Genomic DNA, 15,407 nt, shown 5'->3' on the forward strand with positions numbered 1-15,407 from the left:
GCGCTCGGTTTAGAGAAGGCGTATGGACGAAGAAACCATGTCGACCAGATTTTAGTGAATGGGAATGTCTTGAAGACAGTGACAGCATTCGGCGCGCCTTCTATGAGTACTATCAGTCGCTCTTCGCATTTCAGGAAGCGAATGTTGAGGGTTTTAAAAAAGGTATTCTGCATCGCATGCCACGTTTGAGCGATGACGTAAAAAAGCGATTAGAGGAAAAAATAATGGAAGGAGAAGTCGAAAAGGCAATTGACGATTTGAACATGGGTAAATCACCGGGACCTGATGGACTCAGCGCGGGTCTATATAAAGCTTTTAAAAGAGAGCTGGCGCCTTTGCTTGCACACGTATTTAATGACGCATACGAAAAGAAATCATTACCACCTTCCTTTGGAAAAACGCACACCATTCTAATACCGAAGAGCGATCAAATAGACAAACTCAGATTCGTGTCATCCTACAGACCGATCTCACTAACAAACGTCGATTATAAAATATTTACGAAGGTTTTAGCTAGCAGGCTTCAAGGAGTCATCAAGGAAATTAATAGTCGCAGACCATCAAACTTCTGGCATCAAAGGGCGATCTATTTTTTCAAACATCCATAAGATGCGATGTGTGCTCGAGTGCTGTGACGTCACCGGTGGCGGTGTTGCAGTTCTTCAGCTCGACCTAGAGAAAGCGTTCGATTGTGTCGCTCACGTTATTTTGTTTGCCATATTAGATCATGTTAATGTCGGCTCCATCATCACTGAGGGCGTGGCCTTGGCGTACCAGAACTGCACAACAAGATTAATTGTTAACAAGTCTCTGGGGGCCCCCATTAACATCATGCGTTCCGTGCGCCAAGGCTGCCCCCTCAGTCCGCTATTGTTTGCTATCTACGTAGAAGCAATGTGTGTAGCAATTAATGAAAATGACGGAATACGTGGTTTCAGATTGGCAGCGACAGAAGTGAAGTTGCTTGCATATGCAGATGACATTGCTGTGTGTTGCACTGACAAACCGACTGTAACGGAAACAATATCTGTAGTAAAGCATTTCTGCGCCGTAACGGGTAGCAGAGTAAACTGGGGCAAATCGCTAGGGCTGTGGCACGGGGACTGGTTTTCTGCACCCGACTATTTCGCGAACGTGAACTGGGTGAAGACTCCTACCAGGTATCTGGGTGTTCCCCTCGACAGGTATAATAGCAGCGACGAATACTGGAGGAACCAAACCAAGGAACTGAAAGAAAAAGTAGACAAATGGAAAGGTACTAACCTGTCCATTTTTGCAAGAGCGACAGTTTGTAACGTGTTTTTTATTACTAAGTTATATTACGTCTTGCAAACGCTGTATTTTTCCAGAGTAAATGTGCCAAGGCTGCACAGAGTGTTCGCAGTTTTCATCTGGGGATCAACATGGGAAAGGTGCAGCCGAACAAATTTGTTCAGAAGAGTGAAGGATGGGGGTGTGGGCCTGGCGCATCTTTTTGTTCGTCAAGTTATAAACCGATTTTTGTTTTTTCGCGATGTTCGCGATCCATTTCTGCACGCCGTATGTCAGCTAAGGTTGAGTAACGCTTTGCCGGCACATGTGAGCACGGCAAGCATGACGGGAACGCTGCGTGGTTATTTCAAGGAAGTGGTTGACAGTGTACACTTCCTTTCTGTTCGTTTTACAAATGATTACCTTTGTGAAGTGAAAAGGAAGACATCGTATAGAGATGTATGCGACATTGTTTTCCCAGTGCCCTTATACAGAGCGATATACAGTGGAGGGCCAGGACAGGATGTACTTAAAAGAGTAAAACACATGCAGGTGCCACCAGGGGTAAAGATCTTCTTCTTTAAGCTACACACAGGAACGCTCTCCGTGAAGACGTTTCTGGAGGAACGGGGTTGTCTCGCACCTTGGGGGTGGCACTGCTTGATATGCAAGAAGCCCGAAAATATAGATCACGTTTTCCTACATTACTGGGCGGCAGTTTTCTTCTGGGACGTCTTAAAGCGAACCCTGAAGAAAGAGCTACCGGTGGTCCTCCAAGGTATCAGGTATCTGGCCATTAAAGATGACGACGGGGTTCCCTATGTCTTTGTTATGTTGAATGCTCTACACTGTATATGGCGGGCTCGTATGGCAGGGTACCATTGCGATCCTGACGCTAGGCCAGCTCGTGCATACTTCAAAGAATGTATGTCACGATTTATTGAAATGCAGAAAATAGAAGAATGCGTACCGGATTGGCTGTCGAGGCTAGAACCCCTGACAGCCATGAAGGAATTTTAGTTTGACAAAGCCAGTCCGATATGGACAGACGACTCTATTGTGCGGTTTCTTTCCTTACGCACCTTCCGTTCTTTTTTTTTTCTCCAATGGTTGGAATTTGTGGTGCATAAGTGTGTGCTAACTGTATCGTCTAAGTAATGTCCAAGACCGGCAATAAATAAAAAAATAAAAAAAATAAAAAAGAAGTCGGTAGCTCAGTTGGTAGAGCGATGGACTGTAGAGGTGTCGTCCTGCGGGCATCCATAGGTCGCTGGTTCGAATCCGGCTCGACGGAGTGGCTGCATCTTTTTCTTTCTTCATTCAGGGGTGACCTTGTTGTTTTCTTCCATGCGTGATCCATAGTTAATCGAATCAGTGAGACCGCTACAACTATGGCACCTCACTTTTTTTTCTTTTCTTATATAGTGTAAGCGCAGTGTAGACGTACATATTCCCTTTCAATTCCGCTCTGACAAAGCAAGGCCTTGTAGAGCCGGGCGGTCGCGCGATCAGGGAATAAAAATTAAACTCCCCCCCCCCCCCCCCTGTGAACGTCGCCGTCGATGGCTCAGTTGGTAGAGCGGTGGACTGTAGAGGTGTCGTCCTGCGGGCATCCATAGGTCGCTGGTTCGAATCCGGCTCGACGGAGTGGCTGCATTTTTTTCTTCATTCAGTGGTAACCTTGTTGTTTTCTTCCGTGCGTGATCCATGGTTAATCGAATTAGTGGGACCGCTACAACTTTGGCACCTCACTTTTTTTTTCTGATATAGTGTAAGCGCAGTGCAGACGTACATATTCCCTTTCAGTTCCGCTCTGGCAAAGCAAGGCCTTGTAGAGCCGGGCGGCCGCGCGATCAGGGAACAAAAATTAAAATCCCCCCCCCCCCTGTGAACGTCGCCGTTGATAGCTCAGGATTCCACTTCCGGCCACTGTAGTGTACGGACGTGGCTGTCATGAGCTCCGTCGGAGCGGCATCAGCGGCCCAGCTGGGCCGCGGTTCTAGGTTTTTTGTTAACGATGATCCTGATTATCAGGTGCTACTGCCGCAACTACCAACAGGGCGACTTGTTACGAATACTTTATTTTTGCATGCTGATATGCGTGCAAGGCCATACCGGGCGGAAAACTTCCGTGACATGCTGTCGAGCATGAAGTTACTGTCTGACGTTTTCGCCCTAGGGGCGTATCGAATGAGTCATGTGTGGGCCGTGACTTTCAAAAGTAGTGACGGAGTGAAAGAACTGCTGCGGGCAAAGGACTTGAAGGTGAAGGATAGACCATGCATCGTCGTCGACCCTGGAAATCAAGCAATGCACCTCACGCTGCACTGGATGTTACGCAACGTGCCGGACGAGGACATTCGTGAAGCCCTGGCGCCTTACGGCCGAGTGACGGATGTGGCAAGAGAGCGGTGGCGGGTGCATGGCCTTCAGGATAAAGGTTCTTCAGCGCGCCTGGTCACCCTGATGCCGAGAAAGGGCTTGGGGGCGGACGACGTGCCCCATCTGTTACGGATAGCCGGTGAGGAAGCTCTCGTGGTGATTCCTGGAAGAGCACCGCTCTGCCTTCGTTGCCGCAACACAGGGCACATCCGGCGCGACTGCCGCGTCCCTCGCTGCGCGCGTTGTCGCCGTCATGGCCATGACGAGTCGCAGTGCGTGAGGACATACGCAAACGTGACGGGGCCGACGGCTGCAGATGAAAGCGCAGAACTTCTTATGGACGAAGTGGATGCCGAGGAAGCCTCTGCCGGGAGCGCCAACGAGGCGAAGGTAACAGCGACAAACCACCGAAACCGCAGGGGCAAACGACCGCCGGAGCGGTGGGTGTGCCAGGAACGCCTACGCGACCTGTGAGCAAGGGCTCGGCCGTCGACGTTCATAAGCAAGACATCGCGGCCAAAGAAACGACTGCCGTATCGACTATGGCATCAGCTGACAACGAAGCGATGGACGTTACCAATGCTATTGTGGCGGTCGGGAAGCGAACACACGAAGAATCAACAAGCAACGGCGGGAAAACTGGCAAACCGAACAGCGAGGAACCGCCGCCAAAGTCGGTGGTAACGCGCCGGCCGTCATTACGGCCGACGCCGAATATCCCGCCGGACAAAAGAATGGCGGCGTCGACGCCAAAGTAGCCTAGGGACTTGTGCCTGCAAAGGCACTCAGACGCGAGCTTGCGATAGCCCAACGCTACCGAAGAGTCGGGGAGGTCAGCTGCTGCTCAAGCAAGGTATTTTATGGACTGCACTTCAATGTGTCGCGAAACAGCTGCTCTGTCCGTTAGCACTTGTAGACGAAACTATAAGTAGACCGAAAAGTGCAACGTGTGATTATATACGTTTTTTAACGCGATAGCGTTAAGGAGCTCGTGTCGCAGAAAAGCCGGTGTCGTCGGCGTCGGTGTCGGTGTCGGCGTCGGCGTCCGCGGCGTTGGCCGTGAGCGATAAATCACGGCTGGCACTTCATAAATAAAAAGCAACTTCCAAGATGGGCTGGGTGGGAATCGAACCAGGGTCTCCGGAGTGTGAGACGGAGACGTTACCACTGAGCCACGAGTTCGATGCTTCAGAGCGGTACAAAAGCGCCTCTAGAGAACGCGGTGTTGCCTTAGAAACGGGCTGTTTCTAAGGCTCAGGCGTGCGTCGCTTGCTCAGGCGCACATTTCGTTGTCGCGCCGAACGCTGCGTTGCTCGACGCTCACCGCGTCCGATGCGGGGCGCGTAGTCGCTGCGCCGTAGCTCTTTGTCTTACACCCCTTGGCGGGTCGACGGGAACGCTGTCGCGTTCCACTCTTGAAGGCGAAGCTTAAGCGTCCTCCAATTTTTCTTTTATGCCTACCTTTCCCGCTTATTAACAATGGATTTGAAGAGGGGAATACGAGTTGCTACTATTAATGTACGCGGTCTCGCTTCAAGACGGAGGCTGTACCAGCTCAGCCGACTATGCGTTGAAAATGAACTCGATATTATAGCTATGCAAGAGACGAAAGTTGGAAGCGAGGAGCAAACAAACAAAATGGTAACACCTTTCAGAACATATTATAACATATGCACATGTCACGCTGTCGGCACGTCTGGTGGATGCGCTGTCTTGGTTCGAAGGGGTATTGGTATAAATGAAGATATGTTTACTGTGAGCGAAAGTGGGCGTTTTATTGTTCTTGATTTTTCTTTTAATGGATCACAATGTAGGATGATATGTGTGTATGCGCCAAATGAAATAAATGAAAGATGTCGTTTTTTCTCGAATCTAGAAGAGTACCTTCGTTGTGACAAGTACATCATCTTTCTTGGTGACTTTAATTGTGTGTGTCATGCAGAAGATCGTGCTGAACGTAAATTCCCGCAGGACAAGAGTGCAGTGATATTGAACACCTTAGTAAATGACTACAACCTAGAAGACGTTGGTCGCCTTTAGGCCAGTACTTTGCAGCCGCACTTCACACACTATCAACGAGATAGCCAGGCACGACTTGACAGAGCTTGCATCTCGTTAGATCTTGTGCCTCTATGCGATAACTATGTCGTGAAGCCGGTGTCCTTTAGCGATCACAGTATAGTGTGGTTTGCACTCGGTGCCAAGCCAAGAAAGCCGCGGTTCGATTGGGCACTTTGGAAATTTAACGAAAAACACCTAAGTGATGACAAATTTATAAACGATGCAAAGCACGAAATTAAAAACATGTTGAGTAATGAGAGTGTACCTTGGGCAGAAGTATGGGAAGACTTTAAGGTTCGCGTGAAAATGGTTGCAATTGAAGTAGGAACTATTAGAAGACGCAATGAAAAAATGAAAGAAAATGAGCTCCAGAAGGAACTAAATTTTCTGATTTTTATGGACAGTGCGGAACCTGGAAAATTTCGTTATGAAATCAGAACAGTTAAAAGCGCGATGGAAGCTATTGACACGGAAAAATATAGAGCAGCAGTTATTCGGGCACGGACGGAAAGACTGTGGGTTGATGGAACGCCGAACAAACGCGCCATTGCCGATGAAAAGAGGTACGCAAGGAAAAATGAAATAAGACAGATTAATTATGGGGATGAGGTTACTTCCGACTCGAATATGATTGAACAGGCCTTTACCGAACACTACCGCAAGTTGTTCGGCGTCCCAATCCACGTGGGAGCTGAATTTGAAGCAAGTTTCGTGAATTTCATGCCGCGCGTTGATGACGACGTAAAAGCCAGTCTCGAGGAACCGAAAAGCGTCCGAGAAATAGAACACGCGATCGAAGAACTTCCTGCAGGCAAATCACCGGGTCCCGATGGCTTAGGAGCGGCCTTTTATAAGGCATTTGCACCTGGGCTTGCTCAAGTGTTGGAGCATGTATACTCTGAGGCACATAAATATAAGCGACTGCCACCTTCTTTCAGAAGTGCACACATGGTTTTAATACCGAAAACAGATGACCACAAGGCGCTTTTATCGGTTGGGACATATAGGCCAATTAGCCTTACAAATACCGATTATAAAATACTCATGAAGGTATTGGCAAAGAGACTTCAAACAGTCATTACAAATCTTGTCGGTCCGCATCAAACTTGCGGCATAAAAGGCCCCACTATTACTACAAACAGCCACGTAGCGCGAAGCGTTCTGGAGTGTTGCGACGTTTTCGCTAGACGCGTTGCTTTGTTGCAACTCGACCTGGCGAAAGCCTTCGACCGTGTGTCCCACGATGCTCTTCTTCTTGTTTCGGAATATGTTAACGTAGGGAAAGTAACCTTGGATGGCGTCAAAATGGCCTACGACCAATGCACGACACAGATTATAATTAATAAGTCCCTCAGCGAGAAGCTGTCACTAAGATCTTCCCTTAGACAAGGGTGTCCACTAAGTCCATTGCTTTTTGCATTGATAGCGTTCTTGAAGCTGTACGTCTTGTAAAGAAGTACTGTGAACAATCTGGATCCCAGATCAATTGGCAAAAGAGCATCGGTATATGGCACGGTCATTGGGACATTATGCCACCTCACTTTGCAAACATCCGGTGGTCAGCAACGCCAACTAAGTACTTGGGTGTGCCGCTCGAGCACTATAATGACACCGCACAGTACTGGTCCGATGAAGCTGATAGAATGAGTGAAAAATCGAAGGGTTGGCTTGGCCGAGATTTGTCAATGTTTGGACGCGCTTCTGTGTGCAATCTCTTTTTAGAAGCGAAAGTGTGGTATATTATTCAAGTGTTATCAATGTGTCGTTCAAGTGTGCAAAAAATGCATCGTGTTTTTGCCGTATTCATATGGGCTTCTAGTTGGGAGAGGATAAGCAGAACCAATTTGTTTCGTTCAGCTTGAAGTGGTGGGCTAGGCCTGTCTCATTTGTTTATCAGACAAATTGTGTCGCGTTTTTTTTTTGGGGGGGGGGGATCAGAGAAATGATTTTCTACGCACAGTAATTCAAGTCCGTTTGCGAAAAGCACCGCTGCAATATGTTGTAACGACGAGTGATGTGAAGGGAGGAAGTATTAGGGGATATCTGTGCGAAGTGGTTGATTCACTTCGTAAGTTGCCTGTGCGATTTTCCATGGAATATCTGTGCTCTGTGAGAAGAAAAACACTGTATAAAGACTTAGTTGACACAATGTTGCCAATACCATTGTACAGGTCTGTAAACTGGGGAGGCCAAGGAGATGATGTACTGAAACGGGTGAAAAAAATGCCAGTTAGACCCTCTCAGAAAACGTTTTTCTTTAAGCTACACACAAACACGCTACCCGTGAAAACATGGTTAGACGAAAAAGGAATATATGTGCCATGGACAGTAAACTGCTTACATTGTAAAAAGCCAGAGACCATTGAACACGCTTTCATCGATTGATGGGATCCAATATTTCATTGGGATGTCTTACAACGTACACTTAAAAAAGTACTACCGATTACACCTCTTGGTATTCGATATTTGCCAACCGATAACGAAGGAGGAGTTCCGTACGATATGTTTATGCTCCTTGGCCTCCACAGTCTGTGGAAAACGAGAATGGCAGTGCGACACTCGGATGTCGATACCCGTCCGGCGAGAATAAACTTCATCGAAAGTGTCGCGTATATTCGGGAAATATATCGTGCCCAGAGTGAGCCTCCCGAGTGGGTGGCTATTCTTGATGAACTGATCAAGCTGAAGCGATATTAATATATAATGTTAGCCAAAGTGTGGTTGACTTGTTTTAGCATTTGAATGTGTTCTTGGTTTGTGCTGGAAACGGGCAATAAACAAAGAAAATCCGTCGATAGCTCAGTTGGTAGAGCGGGGGACTGTAGAGGTGTCGTCCTGCGGGCATCCATAAGTCGCTGGTTCGAAACCGGCTCGACGGAGTGGCTGCATTTTTTCTTTCTTCATTCAGGGGTGACCTTGTTGTTTTCTTCCGTGCGTGATCCATGGTTAATCGAATTAGTGAGACCGCTACAACTTCGGCACCTCGCTTTTTTTTTCTTTTCTGATATAGTGTCAGCGCAGTGCAGACGTACATAATCCCTTTCAATTCCGCTCTGACAAAGCAAGGGCTTGTAGAGCCGGGCGGCCGCGTGATCAGGGAATAAAAATTAAACTCCCCCCCCCCCTATGAACGTCGCCGTCGATAGCTCAGTTGGTAGAGCGGTGGACTGTAGAGGTGTCGTCCTGCAGGCATCCATAAGGTCGCTGGTTCGAATCCGGCTCGACGGAGTGGCTGCATTTTTAGAGCGCAGCTCTTTGGCGTCCGTTCCTGGGTTTCGCGTCGTCGTCAGCGTTGTCGTCGGCCTCGTAACCAGCTCCGCCCCCCTTTCATCCCCCCAGCGCTAGCAGCGACCGACTGATACCGCTGGATGCCGCTGACGCCGCTAGAGAGTCAAGATAACGTGACTGCATAGAACACCGTGGCCGCCATGCAGAAAGAGGAGGAAAGGGTCCCCCCCCCCTGTTCTTGTGTGGCGGATAGGGTGCTCTTCAGTTGCCGACGCGCCGGTTATTTCACGTAGGCCCCGGCACGTCGACGAATACGTGACCACCTTCCCACGGCTACACCTGGTTCTTAGCGCTGCGGAAGCGAGGGTATCATATTGTTTGTGTCGGCATCGGCGGCGTTGTCCCTGAAACCAACTCCGCAGCTGGGGTTGACTCACTATCGGCGTCAGCGGCATCAGTCAGTCGCTGCTATCTCTTCCCTCCTCCCTTTATCGTGTTGTCCGCTTGCTGCGCGCGCTTCTGCCCCCATCGTTTGCCGCTGGGTGTACACGCCGCCCCCCTCCCCCCTCTTCCTGCGAGTCTCCGGTTGTCAAAGCGCCGGCTCGAACTTAATTCCTTTCTTCGCTCCTCCTCCAATGCAACCCCTGTGCGGTGGCAATCAGAGAGCCAGATCGGTGGCGGCGGATCTGTATATGTGCACCGCCCGAGCCGAAATTGCCGCTGCCGTTCGCCCTGTGCGGTGGCAATCAGAGAGCCAGATCGGTGGCGGCTTGACATAAAGACAAACAGCAATTTCCTAACACTTATGCGGGAGAACATCCCGTTCCTCTCGCTCGTAACGCGTCCCACGGCTGTGACAACCTCGCGAGGCACTTGTATAGATCTCGTCTTTGAGAATCAAGCATTGGTGTACCAAGTCGAACATATATCAGTCTATTTCTCCGACCACGAAGCTTCCTTCGTGACTGTCAAGAACTGTTAGTGGAGTCTTTGTTAAAGGAATACGTGTGAAAAATAAAAAAAAATTCTGTGATAGCGCATACATGTGTTGCTCGATTTCTTTGCCTCAATCTATCGAAAAGGTGAAACAGCTTATTTGCTGCGCTCAAATTTCGCATTAGGAAGTAACGTAATCGTCGGTAATTTTTTTCTTTCATCATTCAGGGGTGACCTTGTTGTTTTCTTCCGTGTGTGATCCATGGTTAATCGAATCAGTGAGACCACTACAACTTTGGCACCTCACTTTTTTTTTCTGATATAGTGTGAGCGCAGTGCAGACGTACATATTCCCTTTCAGTTCCGCTCTGACAAAGCAATGCCTTGTATTGCCCATCACGGATATTGTTTTGTTTTATCCCTTTCTAGTCAGACAATCCCCCCCCTACTACGACGCCTCAGGTTGAACGTAGGTGTACAACCAAATCAATTATATTAAAAAAATAAAAAGCTCAGAACCGCATTCCTTTCGCCCATTATAATTCATGCCTTTCACCGCCTTAATTACACCGCTCATCAGCTGAAATTTACATGCATGGGTGTCTGACTTCCAATGTAGCCCTCTGTTAGGGTTGGCGTCGGACACCACGGGCGATACGTCATCCCCCTACCCTCTACTTGGTCGGAGCCCACGGGCGACAGGTCATTCACCCTACCTACTACTAGGCCGGAGCCCACGGGTGACAGGTCGTTCTCCCTACCTTCCACTAGGCCGGAGCCCACGGGTGACAGGTCATTCACCCGACCTTCTCCCGGATTCGTCGAAAAGAAGATCGACTTCTTCTTCCCCTTCTCGGTAATGCAGGAGGAGGGGCCCTCTCTCCGTGCCTGTCACGTGTCATCGACGGAAGCAAGATCGCGCCGACACTTGTAGAGAGCCTATTTAAGGGGCTCCGAAATGTACTTTTGATATACTTCATACTTCATGCTTTTCTTATTTTCTTTCAACTACATTTGAATAAACCGTGCAAGTTTCGCACTAGCAAATCGTCTCGCCCCTGCTTGGTCGCCATGATCTACCGGATGCCTGCAGCCCGCCGACAACGCCACGCTACCCAATAAGTAATGTCGGTCGAGCTTCGATAGGCAGGCGCCGCTACTTCTCGGCAGCAGTACGGTACGCTACCCTGGAGTAGGCAACAAACTGGTGACAGCGGTGGGATAGGAATCCTGGAGAACCCAACTTGGACGACAACTACAAGATCGTAGCCTCTTTGTCCTGGCAACAACGTTCGCAAGGAAGGTGTCTGGATCATGACTGCATATGGTGAGTGCACGGCTTTTCTTCACTGAGATATCACTTGGCTTTTACGTATTTTTTGGAAAGTACATTGCAGTGATTTTTCTTTAAACCGTTGACGGAAGTTTGAGTACATCAAGGTTGTATAGAGCGAAGGTTTAGCAGCACTAAGGGCAGCCATGAACTTGAAGGCACTAAGGAAGCCGGAATTCTTGAGCTTGGCCAAAGAGTTGGGCCTCCAAATTGCCGAATCAAAGAGAAAGCCGGAGATCATTGAGGCAATCGAAGCGACCGGGGCAGACGACGAGGAACTGACGGAATGCCTAGAGAGCATTAAAGAGAGAGAGGAAGAGCTTAAGCGCCTAGAGAAAGAGGAAAAAGAAGAGCGTAAGCGCCTTGAGGAAAAAGAAGAGCGTAAGCGCCTAGAGGAAAAAGAAGAGCGTAAGCGCCTTGAGGAAAAAGAGGAGCGCGAGCGCTGGCAGCACGTGAGGCCAACGAAGAGCGCGACCTCGAAATGAAGCGCCTTGAGATTGAGCTTCTGAAAGCACAAAATAACCAAAGACCTAGCACAGAGGCACGTGAAAGTGAGCGCAGAATGACAGACTTGACGGCACCCTACGCAGTAGGAGGGGACATAGGTCTTTTAACGCGACAGCGTTAAGGAGCTCGTGTCGCGGAAAAGCCGGTGTCGTCGGCGTCGGTGTCGGCGGCGTTGGCCGTGAGCGATAAATCCCAGCAGGCACTTCATGAATAAAAAACAACCTGCAAGATGGGCTGGGAATCGAACCAGGGTCTCCGGAGTGTGAGACGGAGACGTTACCCCTGAGCCACGAGTTTTTTTTCCTTTATTGCCAACTTGGCACAATACAGTGAAAAAACAACATCATAACATCACATTCAAAATGCTAGCTTGTGTCTGGCTAGCATAAGTGGGTAAAAAAACGCTTTACGGTCAGGAGTTCGTCCAGATAAACACACCAATCTGGCTTTTCTTCCTTCTGTTTGTACACATCTCGTAAATATGCGATACTTTCGTTGAAGTTGTCCCGGGCTGACCTCGCGTTGACGTCCGCATTACGCACTGACATTCTGGTTTTCCAAACACTGTGCATTACTAGAATCATTAGCATATCGTACGGCACACCTTCGCTTTCGACGGGAAGAAATCGATGCCGTAGGGTGTAAGCGGCAGTTCCTTTTTCAGGGTTCTTTGCAAGATGTGCCATAAGAATACGGCATCGCAACAATCGAGAAACATGTGCTCGATTGTTTCAGGCCTTTTGCATATTACACAGTCTACCGACCATGGTACCAACAACCCTTTTTCCTTTAGCCAAGGTATTGTAGAAAGTGTGCCACTATGGAGCATGAAAAAGAAAGTTTTAACTGACGATCGGATAGTCATACTTTTAACCCTTTTTAACACATTGCTGCCTGGCCCAGGATTGTACATCCTTCGATACAAGGGAAGAGGCATCATCACATCAATTAGGTCTTTGTAGAGGCGTTTTCTCTTGACCTCGCTGAGGTATTCCATTGAAGATCTTACTTTTAGAAACTGGACAGCCGCAACAATTTCATGCATGTATCCGCGGACGTTGCGTTGCATATGGGCGCATGATGACACAATGACATCTGGCAATGCGTTCGCCAATCTCACTTGCATAACACTTCTTAAAAAAGGATTTCTTTGATTGCGATAATATACGAACCTAGAGACAATTTGTCTCACGAACAAATGAATCAAACCCAGTCCTCCCGATCTCACTGGAAGGAACAAATTTGTGCGGTTCACCCTTTCCCATGATGAGTTCCATACAAAAACAGCCAACACTCTATGCAGTCGTTGAATACTCATGCGCGACATGTGCAACGCTTGCAAAACGTACCATACTCGAGCAATAATAAAAATGTTACACACTGTGGCACGGGAAAAAATTGATAGGTCTCGTCCTCCTCATTTTTGTGTTTTCTCTCGAGCCTTGTCTGTCTGTTCTTTCCAGTATTCTTGTGTATCCTTGTAATGTTGTAGTGGTACGCCTAGGTATTTACTTGGAGTAGTCGTCCACTGAATGTTGGCGTACGTGACTGGCACACTATCCCATTCACCATGCCAGCAACCCTGACATTTATTCCACTTTATTCTGCTCCCTGTGTATTGACAGAAAGCTGTGGCATCTTTTATCGCATTTGTTACACTTTCTCTATCGGTACAGAAAACAGCTATGTCGTCGGCGTAAGATAATATTTTGACTTCACAAGCCATAATACGAAAGCCTCTTATTTCCTCATTTTGAATAATCTTTAAACAAAATGGCTCTAAATAAATGCTAAAAAGTAGTGACGACAGAGGACACCCTTGTTTCACCGAAGGGACGACATGGATGCTTTTGCTGACTTGTTTGTTAATTATAATTGAGGCAGAGCATCCAGTGTACGACATTTTTACCCCTTCCAGTATTATTTTCCCTACATTTACATATTCCATAATGGCAAACAATGTTTCGTGCGTGACAAGGTCAAAAGCTTCTTCCAGATCTATTTGGAGCATTGCCACGTGGTTGGATAAAACATCACAACACTCTAAAATATTTCTTGCTATATGAATGTTCGTCGTTATGCTCCTACCTTTAATTCCGCACGTCTGGTGTGGTCCGACTATATCTTTAATAAAACCTTGTAATCTTCTTGCCATGACCTTCATGAATATCTTGTAATCTACGTTAGAGAGGGTAATTGGCCGGTAAGAACCTACCAATAATTGCTTAAGTCGGTCGTCCGTTTTAGGAATGAGAATGATATGTGATTGACGGAAGGAAAGGGGAAGCTCTTCTACGTCATATGCCTCTTGTATTACCGCATGCAATGCCTTAGCTATAGGAGTTTTAAATTTCTTATAAAACGCTGAACCCAGTCCATCGGGACCGGGCGACTTTCCGGGGTTTAAATCATCGATTGATTTTTCAATTTCCTTTAATGTAATTCAGGCTTCTAGGACTGATTTTGCATTTTCATCTAGTTGCGGCATAAGTGGAAGAAAAGCGTTTACAAATCCCTTGTTTACTTCTTTCCTTTCAACAAACAATTTGCGAAAGTGCTCTACGAAAGCGTCTTCTATATCACTTTTCTTATCTGTGACTGCACCTCGGTACCTTATTTCTTTGATTTCTGTTTTGGTCGCGTATCTTTTTTCGTCACTAAGGGCGCGTTTGGTGGGCGTTTCGCCCATCCACAAATGCTCTGCACGAGCCCGTATCACTGCTCCTCTATAATTTTCGACATCGATAAGCTCAAGTTGTCGCTTGACGTCTCGAATTTCTTTACTGCGCAGGCCGGGGGTAACACTTTCTTGGCTGATCAAGAAGTCTAACTGGGCTTGCAGTTCTTTTTCGTGTTTTATTTTACTGTGCTTAAGTGCAGAAGCCCGTTCTATCGCCTTAATCTTTATTTTTTCTTTGAAACGCTCCCATCTGCCAATTATGTTCTGGTGATCTTCAAGTAAATCATTAAGGTTTTCCATTGCGTAATCTACAAAAGGTTTGTCATCCAATAGGTTGTCATTAAGTTTCCAGAGCTGCCAATTAAATGTACTTTTTCTTTTTTCTGCTCCAAGCGAGAAAGACACTAAGCTGTGGTCGCTGAAAGAAACATGATTGACTGTGTAATTACTGCACAAAGGTACAAGAGCTGTCGATATATAAGCTCTATCTAGTCTAGCGTGGCTATTTCCTTGAAAATGAGTGAACTGGGGGAAGTTACATGAAAACAAAGACCCCACGTTATCTAAGTTGTGTTCATCCACTACTGCGCTTAAAAATATTGCACTTTTATCTCGAATAGGTCGTTTGTTCACTCTATCTTCTGGTTCACAAACACAGTTGAAATCACCCAGTAATATAACCAGCTTATCGCATAGCAGGTGTTTTTCCATTTCCTCAAAGAACACTCGCCGGTCATGTTCCTTGTTTGGTGCGTACACGTTAATCACCCTCCAATTTTTCATTGCGAAGGTGAAATCACAAACAATATAACGACCACATTGACTGACACTCAAAGATTCCTCTACAATCTCAATAGAATTTCGAAGAAATAGAGCACAACCTGCTGACAAACCTACTGCATGACTTATGGCAATATTGTACCGATTTCTAAAAGGTGATACCATGCGATCACTTTGTTCCTGCGTTTCTACCTTTGTCTCTTGAACTGCTACGATATACAGCTCATTTTCTAACAGCAGGCAACTAAG

General features: G+C 47.3%; 4 non-coding genes across 4 annotated transcripts; all 4 read left to right on the plus strand.

Annotated features, from left to right (window-relative positions):
* Positions 1-2,454: 2,454 nt before the first annotated feature.
* TRNAY-GUA (transfer RNA tyrosine (anticodon GUA)) lies at positions 2,455-2,545 on the plus strand. The gene is given in 2 exon segments: positions 2,455-2,491; positions 2,510-2,545. It is a non-coding gene; the product is annotated as a tRNA-Tyr (tRNA).
* Positions 2,546-2,807: 262 nt separating this feature from the next.
* TRNAY-GUA (transfer RNA tyrosine (anticodon GUA)) lies at positions 2,808-2,898 on the plus strand. Its single transcript is given in 2 exon segments — positions 2,808-2,844; positions 2,863-2,898. It is a non-coding gene; the product is annotated as a tRNA-Tyr (tRNA).
* A 5,584-nt stretch (positions 2,899-8,482) lies between these two features.
* On the plus strand, positions 8,483-8,573 carry TRNAY-GUA (transfer RNA tyrosine (anticodon GUA)). The gene is given in 2 exon segments: positions 8,483-8,519; positions 8,538-8,573. It is a non-coding gene; the product is annotated as a tRNA-Tyr (tRNA).
* Positions 8,574-8,830: 257 nt separating this feature from the next.
* Positions 8,831-8,922, plus strand: TRNAY-GUA (transfer RNA tyrosine (anticodon GUA)). Its single transcript is given in 2 exon segments — positions 8,831-8,867; positions 8,886-8,922. It is a non-coding gene; the product is annotated as a tRNA-Tyr (tRNA).
* Positions 8,923-15,407: the final 6,485 nt, after the last annotated feature.

The sequence above is a fragment of the Dermacentor variabilis genome, chromosome 3 (genome assembly GCF_050947875.1).
Source record: "Dermacentor variabilis isolate Ectoservices chromosome 3, ASM5094787v1, whole genome shotgun sequence".
Classification (NCBI taxonomy): Eukaryota; Metazoa; Arthropoda; class Arachnida; order Ixodida; family Ixodidae; genus Dermacentor; species Dermacentor variabilis.